This window comes from Cetorhinus maximus, chromosome 1 (assembly GCF_964194155.1).
Source record: "Cetorhinus maximus chromosome 1, sCetMax3.hap1.1, whole genome shotgun sequence".
In the NCBI taxonomy this organism is placed as follows: domain Eukaryota; kingdom Metazoa; phylum Chordata; class Chondrichthyes; order Lamniformes; family Cetorhinidae; genus Cetorhinus; species Cetorhinus maximus.
Genome location: NC_135879.1, coordinates 57,495,893 through 57,506,838, shown reverse-complemented (window position 1 = coordinate 57,506,838; position 10,946 = coordinate 57,495,893).

The following is a 10,946-nucleotide window of genomic DNA, read 5'->3' as shown; positions in this document are numbered from 1 at the left end:
AAGGCTGAAGCATTTGCAACAACCTTCAGCCAGAAGTGCGGAGTGGATGGTCCATCTCGGCCTCTACCAGAGGTCCCCAGCATCACAGATGTCAGTCTTCAGCCAATTCAATTCACTCCACGCGATATAAAGAAACGGTTGAAGGCATTGGATATTGCAAAGGCTGTGGGCTCTGACAACATTCCGACAATAGTACTGAAGACTTGTGCTCCAGAACTTGCAGTGCCCCTAGCCAAGCTGTTCCAGTACAGCTACAACACTGGCATCTACCCGACTATGTGGGAAATTGCTCAGGTATGTCCTGTACACAAAAAGCAGGACAAATCCAACCTGGCCAATTACTGCCTCATCAGTCTAGTCTCCATCACCAGTCAAGTAATGGAAGGGGTCATCAACAGTGCTATCAAGCGGCACTTGCTTAGCAATAACCTGCTCAATGACGCCCAGTTTGGGTTCCGCCGGGGCCATTCAGCTCCTGACCTCATTACAGCCTTGGTTCAAACATGGACAAAAGAGCTGACCTCCTGAAGTGAGATGAGATGCCCTTGTCATCAAGGCTGCATTTGACCGAGTACGGCATCAAGGAGCCCTCGCAAAACTGGAGTCAATGGGAATCGGGGGCGGCGGGGGGGAAACTCTCCACTGGTTGGAGTCATACCGACCACAAAAGAAGATGGTTGTAGTTGTTGCAGATCAGTCGTCTCAGCTCCAGGACATAACTGCAGAAGTTCCTCAGGGCAGTGTCCTCAGCCGAACCATCTTCAGTTGCTTCATCAATGACATTTCTTTCATCATAAGTTCAGAAGTGGGGATGTTTGCTGATGATTGCACAATATTCAGCAGCATTCACAACTCCTCAGATACTGAAGCAGTCCATGTCCAAATGCAGCAAGACCTGGACAATATCCAAGCTTGGCCTGACAAGTGGCAAGTAACATTAACGCCATACAGGTGCCAGGCAAGGACCATCTCCAACAAAAGGGAATCTAACCATTGCCCCTTGGTGTTCAATGGCATTACCATCACTGAATCCCCCATTATCAACATCCAGGGGCTTACCATTGACCAGAAACTGAACTGGACTAGCCATATAAATACTGTAGCTACAAGAGCAGGGCAGAGGCTAGGAATCCTGCGACGGGTAACCCACCTCCTGACTCCCCAAAGCCTGTCCACCATCTAAAAAGGCAAAAGTCAGGAATGTGATGGAATATTCCTCACTTGCCTGGGTGAGTGCAGCTCCCACAACACTCAAAAAGCGCGACACCAAGCATGACGAAGCAGCCCGTTTGATTGGCACCCCATACATCAACATTCGCTCCCTCCACCACCGACGCACTGTAGCAGCAGTGTGTACCATCTACAAGATGCAGGAATTCAACAAGGCTCCTTAGACGGCATCTTTCAAACCCACGACCACTGGGAGGGCAAGGGCTGAAGATAGATGGGAACACCACCACTTGGAAGTTCCCCTCCAAGTCACTCACCATCCTGACTTGGAAATATATCATCATTCCTTCACTGTCGCTGGGTCAAATTCCTGGAACTCCTTTCCTGACAGTGCTGTGGGTGTACCTACACCACATGGACTGCAGCAGTTCAAGAAGGCAGCTCACCACCACCTTCTCAAGGGCAACTAGGGATGGGCAATAAATGCTGGCCCAGCCAGCATAGCCCACGTCGCACGAATGATTAAAAAAACACGTTTCTTTCATAGTGAGTGGTTAGGATCTAGAATGCATTGCCTGAGTGTGTGGAGGAGACAGATTCAGTCGTGGCTTTCAAAAGAGAATTGGGTAAGCACCCAAGATGATAAATTTGCAGGGTTAAGGGAAAGGGTGGGGAAGTGGGACTAGCTGAGTTGTCCTTGCAGAGAGCTGGCATGGACTTGATGGGCCGAATCGCATCCTTCCATGTCTTAGCCATTCTATGGTTCTACAATCCAGTCAAAGCTTTCACATCATTGTCAGTTCCATGCTGCACAATTTTTTCAAAGATTAAGCACAAATCAAGAACTACTTTCAGTGATGCACACCATCTGCTACTGACCAGCTTGTTTTTCCAAAGAGCTTTCAAACATCTTTGCATTGTTACTCCAAGAATATTGCCTCTGAGTCACAAGGTTCTGGGTTCAAGCCCCACTCCAGGGCTTGAGCACAAAAATCAAGACTGACACTTTATTATAGTACTGAGCTAACACTGCATTCTGAGGGGCTGTCTTTTGGATGAAACTTTAAATTGAGGCTCCATCTACCTCAGGTGTTTCTCCTTTGATCAACATCTCAAAAAATAGATTATTTGGTTATTATCACATTACCGTTAGTAGGAGTTTGCTGTGTGCAACTTGACTGCTGGATTTCCTACATTACAACAGTGACTACATTTCAAAAGTACTTCATTGCTTGTAAATAGCTTTGATATGTCCGGTAGTCGTGAAAAGTGCGACAGAAATGTTATTTTTTTCAACGAGTATGCTGTAACTTCATTTTACTCAGTTGGAGCTTCTATCTTTCAGCTCTCTGCCAGTACTATTACCTTTCTACAGCCCTACCCAACCAATATTGTGCATACAAAGGAGAAATGAAAAAATATTTATTTTGTAATATTTGTATTACAAACGCTTTCCTTTAGCAATCCTATAAAGTTTACCCTACTCCTCACCTTGAGGCTGTATCAAAGTATTCCACAGGTGCTAGGTTTGTGTTGGCTTGTGTGGTGTGTTGAATTGGCTATTGCCCACAACCTCTGGTTGCAGGTTCATGCAGCAGCTACAGCAGGAGCCATCCAAATCCTTGAAGTTTTACTAAATAAACATGCCACACAATGCAGTGACTGTGAGGAACATTAGGAAACGGCAGATAATTTAAATCAATATTTTGCATTGGTATTCACGGTGGAGGACACCACAAACATTCCAAAGAAATCAGACAAGCAAGGAGCTAATGGGAGAAAAGATCTTGTAACAGTCTCTATTACGTTCAAAGTATTTGACAAACTAATGGGACTAAAGGCAGACAAGTCGCCAGGACCTGATGGCATGCATCCAAGAGTTTTAAAGGAAGTGGCTGCAGAGATAGTGGAGGCATTGGTCAAAATATCAGAGCTCACTGGATTCTGGGAGGGTCCCAGCGGATTAGAAAACCGCTAATGTGACGCCCCTGTTCAAGAAGGGAGGGAGACAAAAAGCAGGAAACTATAGGCCAGTCAGCCTAACATCTGTCATTGGGAAAATGCTAGAGTCCATTCTTAAGGAGGAAATAGCAGGACATTTAGAAAAGCTTAACACAATCAAACAGAGTCAACATGATTTTGTGAAAGGGAAATCGTGTTTGACAAATTTGCTAGAGTTATTTGAGGATATAATAAGCAGAGTTGATAAAGGGGAACCGGTAAATGTAGTGTATTTGGATTTCCAGAAGGCATTTGATAAGGTACTGCATAAAAGGTCATTGCACAAGATATGAGCTCACAGTATTGGGGGTAATATATTAGCATGGATTGAGGATTGGTTAACACACAGAAGGCAGAGAGTTGGGATTAATGGGTCTTTTTCAGGTTGGAAAGATATAACTACTGGAGTGCCACAAGGATCAGTCCTAGGGCCTCAATTATTTACGATCTATATTAATGACTTGGAGGAGGGGGCAGAGTGTAATGTATCCAAATTTGCTGATGATACAAAAATAGATGGGACGGCATGTTGTAATGAGGACATAAGGAATCTGCAAGGGGATGTAGACAGGTTGAGTGAGTGGGCAAAACGTTGGCAGATGGAGTTTAATGTAGGAAAGTGAGGTCATGCACTTTGGTAGGAAAAATCAAAAGGCAGACTATTATTTAAATGGAGAAAGGCTCCAAAAAAGTGCAGCACAAAGGGATCTGGGTGTTCTTGTGCATGAAACACAAAAAGTTAGCATACAGGTGCAGCAAGTAATTAAGAAGGCAAATGGAATTTTGGCCTGTATTGTTAGGGGGTTGGAGTTTAAAAATAGGTAAGTCTTGTTACAACTGTACAGGGTGTTGGTGAGGTCACACCTGGAGTACTGTGTACAGTTTTGGTCCCTGTATTTAAGAAAGGATATAGTGGCGTTGGAGGCAGTTCAAAAGAAATTCACTAGGTTGATTCTTGGGATGAAAGGGTTGACTTATCAAGAACAGCTAAACAGGTTAGGCCTTTCTTCATTAGAGTTTGGAAGAATGAGGGGTGATCTTATTGAAACATACAAGATTCTGAGGGGGCTTGACAGGGTAGATGTTGAGAAGAGGTTTCCACCAGTGTGGGAATCTCGAACTAGGAGACATAGTTACAGAATAAGGGGACACTCATTTAAAACTGGAATGCGAAGGAATTTCTTATCTCAGAGGGTAGTGAATGTCTGGAATTCTCTACCTCAGAGATTTGTGGAGGCCAGATCACTGAAAGTATTTAAAGAGGAGGTAGATGGATTTTTGAAATATCGGGGAGCTGAGGGCTGAGAGGCGTTGGCACGAATGAAGAGTTGAGGCATGCGGTAGATCAACCATGATCTTATTGAATGGTGGGGCAGGCTTGAGGGGCTTAATGGCCTACTCCTGCTCCTATTTCTTATGTTCTTATGAGCTGTAGTAGATCCTCAAGCTTGCTCCCCCATTCAATTAGGTCATGGCTGATATGCATTTCAACTCCATTTTCCTGCCAACAAAAAAAATCTCAGTTTTGAAAGTTCAAATTGTTTTACCATCCACAGCATTTTGGGAGAGACTGTTTCAAATTTCTATGACCCATTGCTCCCTGATTTCACTACTGAATGGTCTGGCTCTAATTTTATTTCCTCTTGTTCTTGATACTTCCACCAGGGGTTACCATTTCTCCTTATCTACCCTATTGAATCCTTTAACATTTTAAACAGCTCAATCAGATTATCTCTCAAACTCCAAACTCAAGAGAATACAAGCCAAAGTTATACAACCTGTCCTCATAATTCAACCCTCCATCATTCTGCTAATTCTGCACCGGCCCACTACCTTGAGAGAAAGCAATGTTCTTGGATCATTCATCTACCAAATCCCAGTGCTGGATAACACAACTGGATTAGCAGCGATTTGCATAAAAGCAGACTGTAGAGTTTATCCGATATAGGTAAATCTAATGCTACTGTTAAATAAGTCTGTTAAATCCAACAAAAGATTCATATCTTAATGACGCCAGCATTAGCACTTCTGAGACAACTGCTCTCCACTTGGTCTCTCCCCCTTTGCAAATGGCCAAATGAAAAAGCATTTAAGATTATGGTGAGAGCTGTGCATTAGGCCCCTGATAGCAATTGTGAAATAGTATATTGCATAAATGCAGAGATTAGACAAGCATGTAGCAAAAGGCTGAGTGCTATTGGTAGGGGATTTTTTACTTCCATACCAATTGGGATAAGCAGACTAGCCCATGTCAGAAAGATAGTGAATTTCTTGAGTGCATTCAAGATACTTTTATGCAACAATATATTCTAGAACAAACATGCAGCAGCCCATATCAGATTTACTAAGATAAAAGCAAAAAACTGCAGATGCTGGAAATTCAAAACAAAAACAAAAATAAAAATACCTGGAAAAACTCAGCAGGTCTGACAGCATCTGCGGAGAGGAATACAGTTAACGTTTCGAGTCCGTATGACTCTTCATACGGACTCGAAACGTTAACTGTATTCCTCTCCGTAGATGCTGTCAGACCTGCTGAGTTTTTCCAGGTATTTTTATTTTTGTTTTTGTTTCAGATTTACTAATTTTCTTCGCTGCAATATTACATCTTACCTCCAGCAAACTAACCACAGGTGTGGAGATAACCTACAGAACAGATGGGAAACTGTTTAACCTAAACCACCTTCAATCCAAAACCAAGATCACTCCAATCTCAGTCACTGAGCTTCAGTATGCAAATGAATCTCGAGTGTGTGCTCACTCAGAAACTGAGTTCCAGGTCATTGTTAACTCCTTCTCCGAAGCATATAAGAAAACGGGCCTTTCACGAAACACCCAGAAAACTAAGCTCCCACAGCATGACATATCACCCAGTCTATTAAGATCAAGGGTGAGATCCTGGAAAATACCTCCTCTCAATGAAGGCAGACATAGATGATGAAATTCATCATTGCCTCCAATGTGCCAGCTCAGCCTTTGGCTGACTGTGGAAGAATATTTGAGGACCAGGATCTCAAACCCGAGAGTAAGGTCATGGTTTACTGGGTAGAAGTGATCCTTGCACTCCTATATGCTTCAGATACTTGGATAACCTGCAGCAGGCACATCAAAGTACTGGAGAAGTACCACCACAGTGCTTTCACCTCCAAATCCAGTGGTCCAGCAGCAGCAGCATCCTCTCCCAAGCCAACTTCCCAGCATTGAGGCACTCATCACTCAAAACCAGCTCCTTTTGGTGGGGTATGTTGTTCATAAGCTTGACACCAGATTCCCAAAACAACTGGTCTACTTGGAACTCAGTCACTGCAGGAGACTCGCAGGTGTATGGTGGAAATATTTTAGGGATGCTCTCAAAGTATCCCTGAAGAGATCAAATATCCCCACTGATTCATGGGAGTTCCTGGCTTGTGACCGACCAAAATGGAGATGGTTCATTCGGGAAGACACCAAACACACTGAGACACTTCGTCAGGAACACAGAAGTGAAGTCAAAGTCTTGGAAAGAGTGCACAAACTGCCAAACAACTCATCAACCTGAACATTCAAGCATCATCTATCCCACAAGTAGCAGAGACTGCAGATCGCACATTGGACTTATCCGCCATCTCAGAACCCATCAAACCAAAATGGTAGCAAGTCATCCTTGATCTGGAGGGACTGCCTAAGAAGTACTGAGTAATGAGCCTGATTTAGTTACGTTTATCTAATGATGATCATACGATTGAGTTCAACATAGTATTTGAAAAGCAATAAGGAGAAGCAGCGACTAAGATTCCAGCTTTAGGTAAGGTTGACTTCAATGTGATGAGACAGAGAATGTCCACAGTAAACTGGGAATATCTGTTAATGGTTAAATTGACAGAAGATCAGTGACAGGTGTTCAAAAACTAATTTAATATGATGCAGAACCAGTTTATACCTCTAAGGGGCAAGAGCTCTATTTGACAAAAAAAACAGCCGTGGACAACTAAAGAGATCAGAGACAACAAAAACTAAAAGAAAAAATGTACAAAAATACTAAAAATAGCACAGATCCCGCTAAATGCAAAGAATAATAAAACAGATAGCAAGAGCTACAAAATGGCATGGAAAGAAAATTGCAAGGGGTATCAAAATGACTAACACAGAAACTTTTGCAATATTAGGAAAATGGGAGTCAGGGAAACTGATAATGTGCAAGGCCCAGGTGGGGAGAGGTCAGAGAGCGCCAGGCCCCCGGGCGGAGCGCTCAGAGAGCGCCAGGCTCATGAGCGAGAGGCTCTCTAATGAAGCAGTCAGAGACAGCAAGTCCCAGGAGTGGAGTAGAAGAAGCTGCAAGAGGAGGGGTGCATTCTGAAGTGACGTCATAGGATAAGGAGTCACATAAGGAGAGTATGCGGGTAAGCTTTTAATTTAATTTAATGTAATCAACTTTAAACTAAGACTAGACCAATTCATTAGCATAAAACTGAAGATAATTTGTCATATCATTGCAATGTGTTCAATTAATTAATCAAAGCTGAGGAACACATTTAGAACTAAATAACAAGAGACTGTAACACGAAGGGATTTTGAGGTTTTCAGTAAATTAAAATGAGATATCTAGATAACAAGACTTAAGTAAAACATTTCAGTTAACCCTCTAGAAAATAAAGTGATGACTGCACAAGGAAGCAGCTGATTGGTGAGTTGCTGGTGAGATTTTATTTACTTAAGTTTTAAGTTTATTTCTGTTAAGTCAGTTAACAGTCCAATAAATAGAGTGAAGGAACTGCATCTTAGTCCTGCATAGTGCAAATTCTGCAACATGTGGGATCCCCAGGATCCTTCATGTGTTGTGCACAACCATAAGTGCAGGAAGTGTTGTCAGCTGCAGCAGCTCAAGCTCTGGATTTCAGAACTTGAGCAGCACATGGCATCCGCTGCGGTGCATCTGTGAGTTTGAGCGTTTCACGGATAACACATTTCTGGATTTGGTCACCCTGTAGCTTAAGGTTATGCAGGCAAATAGAGAATGGGTGACCAATAAGCAGTCAAGAAGGACCAGGCAGGTTGTGCAGGACCCCCTAGTGCATTTCACTCTCCAACTGGTATTGAGTTCCAAATACTGGTGAGACTGATGGTTCCTCTGGGGAGTGCAGCCGGACTCAAGTCCACCACTTGCTGTGCAGGAAGATTGGGAAGCAATGGTGATAGATTTGATAGAGCAACAGACAGGTATTTCTGCAGCCACAGACTTGAATCCAGGATGGTACGTTGCCTCCCTGATGTCATCTTCAAGGGTATCATCAAGTGGCCGTGAAGCACTCTGAGGCTGGAGAATGAACAGCCAGTGGCCACGGTCCATGTCAGTACCAGCAATATTTGTAGAAAGAGGGATGAGATCCTCAGGCAGATTTTAGGAAGCTAGGAAATAAACTAGCAAACAGGAACTCAAAGTTGACGGACATTCCTCTGAGGGGGAATGGTGGGACAAACAAAGCCAGAGCTCCCTGAATAATGAAAGAGAGAATAGGATGCACATGACAGATGTCAGATTGATCATATAAGACAGAAAGAACCAGCCAGAATACAGGAAGTTCAGAGGGGAAGTGAGAAAAGAAGAAAGATCAGCAAAGGGAGAGTATGCGAAAAAACTAACATAAGAAGGATTCCAAAAGTCTTCCACAGTCTTATAAATAGTAAAAGGCAGGTGAAAGGAGGAGTGGGGCTGATTAAGGACCAAAAAGAAGATTTTCGTATGAAGGCAGAGGGCATGGCAAGGAACAGGATGCTGCCAAAGTCATAGTGAAAACAGAGGTAGTTGAGGCAACGGATGGGCTAAAAATTGATAAAGAGGTGTTAGAAAGCCTGGATGAACTTAAACTTGATAAGTCACTAAGATTAGATCAAATGCGTCAGGGGACACATAGAAGTAAGGGTGGAAGTTGCAGCGGCCATAATCTTCCAATCTTCCTTAGATGCAGGATTCGTGCCAGAGAATTGTAAATGTTACATCCTTGTTAAAAAAAGTGTGCAAGGATAAGCCCAGCAAATGGAGGTCAATCAGCATAACCCCAGTGGTGGGTAAGCTTTTAGAAACGATAATCCGGGACAAAACGGACAGGCTAATGTGGATTAATTAAGGAAAGTCTGCATGGATTTGTTAAGGGCAACAAAATAAAAACAGAAATTGCTGGAAATACCCAGCAGGCCATGCAGCACCTGTAGAGAGAAATGGGTGAAAGAAGTAAAAGAAACCAAAACATCCATACCCTGGAAGATTATGATGAATTTGAGGACGCAATAGGCATAGGAACCATACAATTGCATGAATGGCTGGAAACGTGTTATGGTCGCTGTGGAGACCGATAGCTTTTAAAAAGAGACTTGAACTTCCGGTTACTAGCTGAAAGAATGACACGATAAGATTTCAGGTTTTAAAACGTTTATTGTAACAAGTGACTAAAAAAAAACCCTATTGAGTAAACACTTCTTTTTGTAGGCAACTTATACTTTAAGACTGTGGAAAGGACATTCCCCCTTTATACTTATCATCGTACTCTCCATGGAATTACAGTCCTTGTAGCAAAAGGTTCACTGTTGCTCTCTGCTTTCAATCAGTTCCAGTATCCCTATTTTGCCAAGTAGTAACTTTGAATGACTGTCTCCAGGCACATTCCTCAGTTTTCAGAGAGTTCCTCAAATCCAGCACCAGCAGTAAAGCCTGTTCCGATGGTATACCTTCCCCCCAGCCATGCCATGACAAATATCCTGGAATCCTAAGATGGCTGCAGGATGTGTCTCTTCAATAAAGACCATTCCTCTCCTGCATCAGGCTGTGGTAGTTCGCAAAGCCAATTAACCTTTTATCTCTGCTGACCACACAGAACTACAAGCTGTCTGCGATAATCATTGATTTATAAGGAAGACTAACCTGATCTCAAAAATAGCTTTCTCTGCTCTCTTTTCTCTTGCATTTTAGGAGTAAATAGACAGATTACAGCCCAACTGTTTATATCCCAGTACCTTCAGCACCTTTCTGGGACTTTGGGAGAATCATAGTCTACTCATTGTTAACTCAGATGCTGCCATTGTTTCCAAGACTAAATAACTTGCACTTTCTTCTCAGTAAAACAATCTAAGCCTTTCTTTGATTTTTAATAATCAAACCACCCAGGGTTACTGTCAGGTAGACTGCAGAACAGGCCACATGACACCCTTCATTTATCCTAAATTTAAAGCTACTGTCCCAAAATATAATAATTTTTTAAACCTCACAATTGTAACATGCGACAATTCCCAGAGAAAAGAAATTCATACAACCATTCAGGTCAGATAGAGGGTGAGAAATAAACCCATGACTATTAACCTGGAGCTTGATACTCTTCCTGCTCAGGCTATACCAGAAGATCTTTCCTGAAAACTTGAAAGAAAATGGGCATCCAAGGAAAGGCACTCTGAAATCAAGCAATGTCATGCTAATGGCATAATGGGGAATGGAGATTTGACAGCTAGAAACAACTGATATCAGAGGGTCACACAAAGGAAAAGGTGTTAACTGAATGTTCTACATCACTGAACCAGATGGTCCTACTTTCCTGGGGTTGAGCGATTGCAAAGAGCTGCAGCTTATCTCAGTAAATGATGAGATAAAAGACCCAGGTATAAAGATCTATCACTTAGTGAATGTAACACTGCTGAAACTGAGTCAAATTAGGGATGAGATGAGCAAAGATGAAGAGTTACAGGTGCTCTTTCAGCAAGTGATCCAGAATGGCTTGCTAAGATACAGCAAGCACAGGCAGCAATGCGGC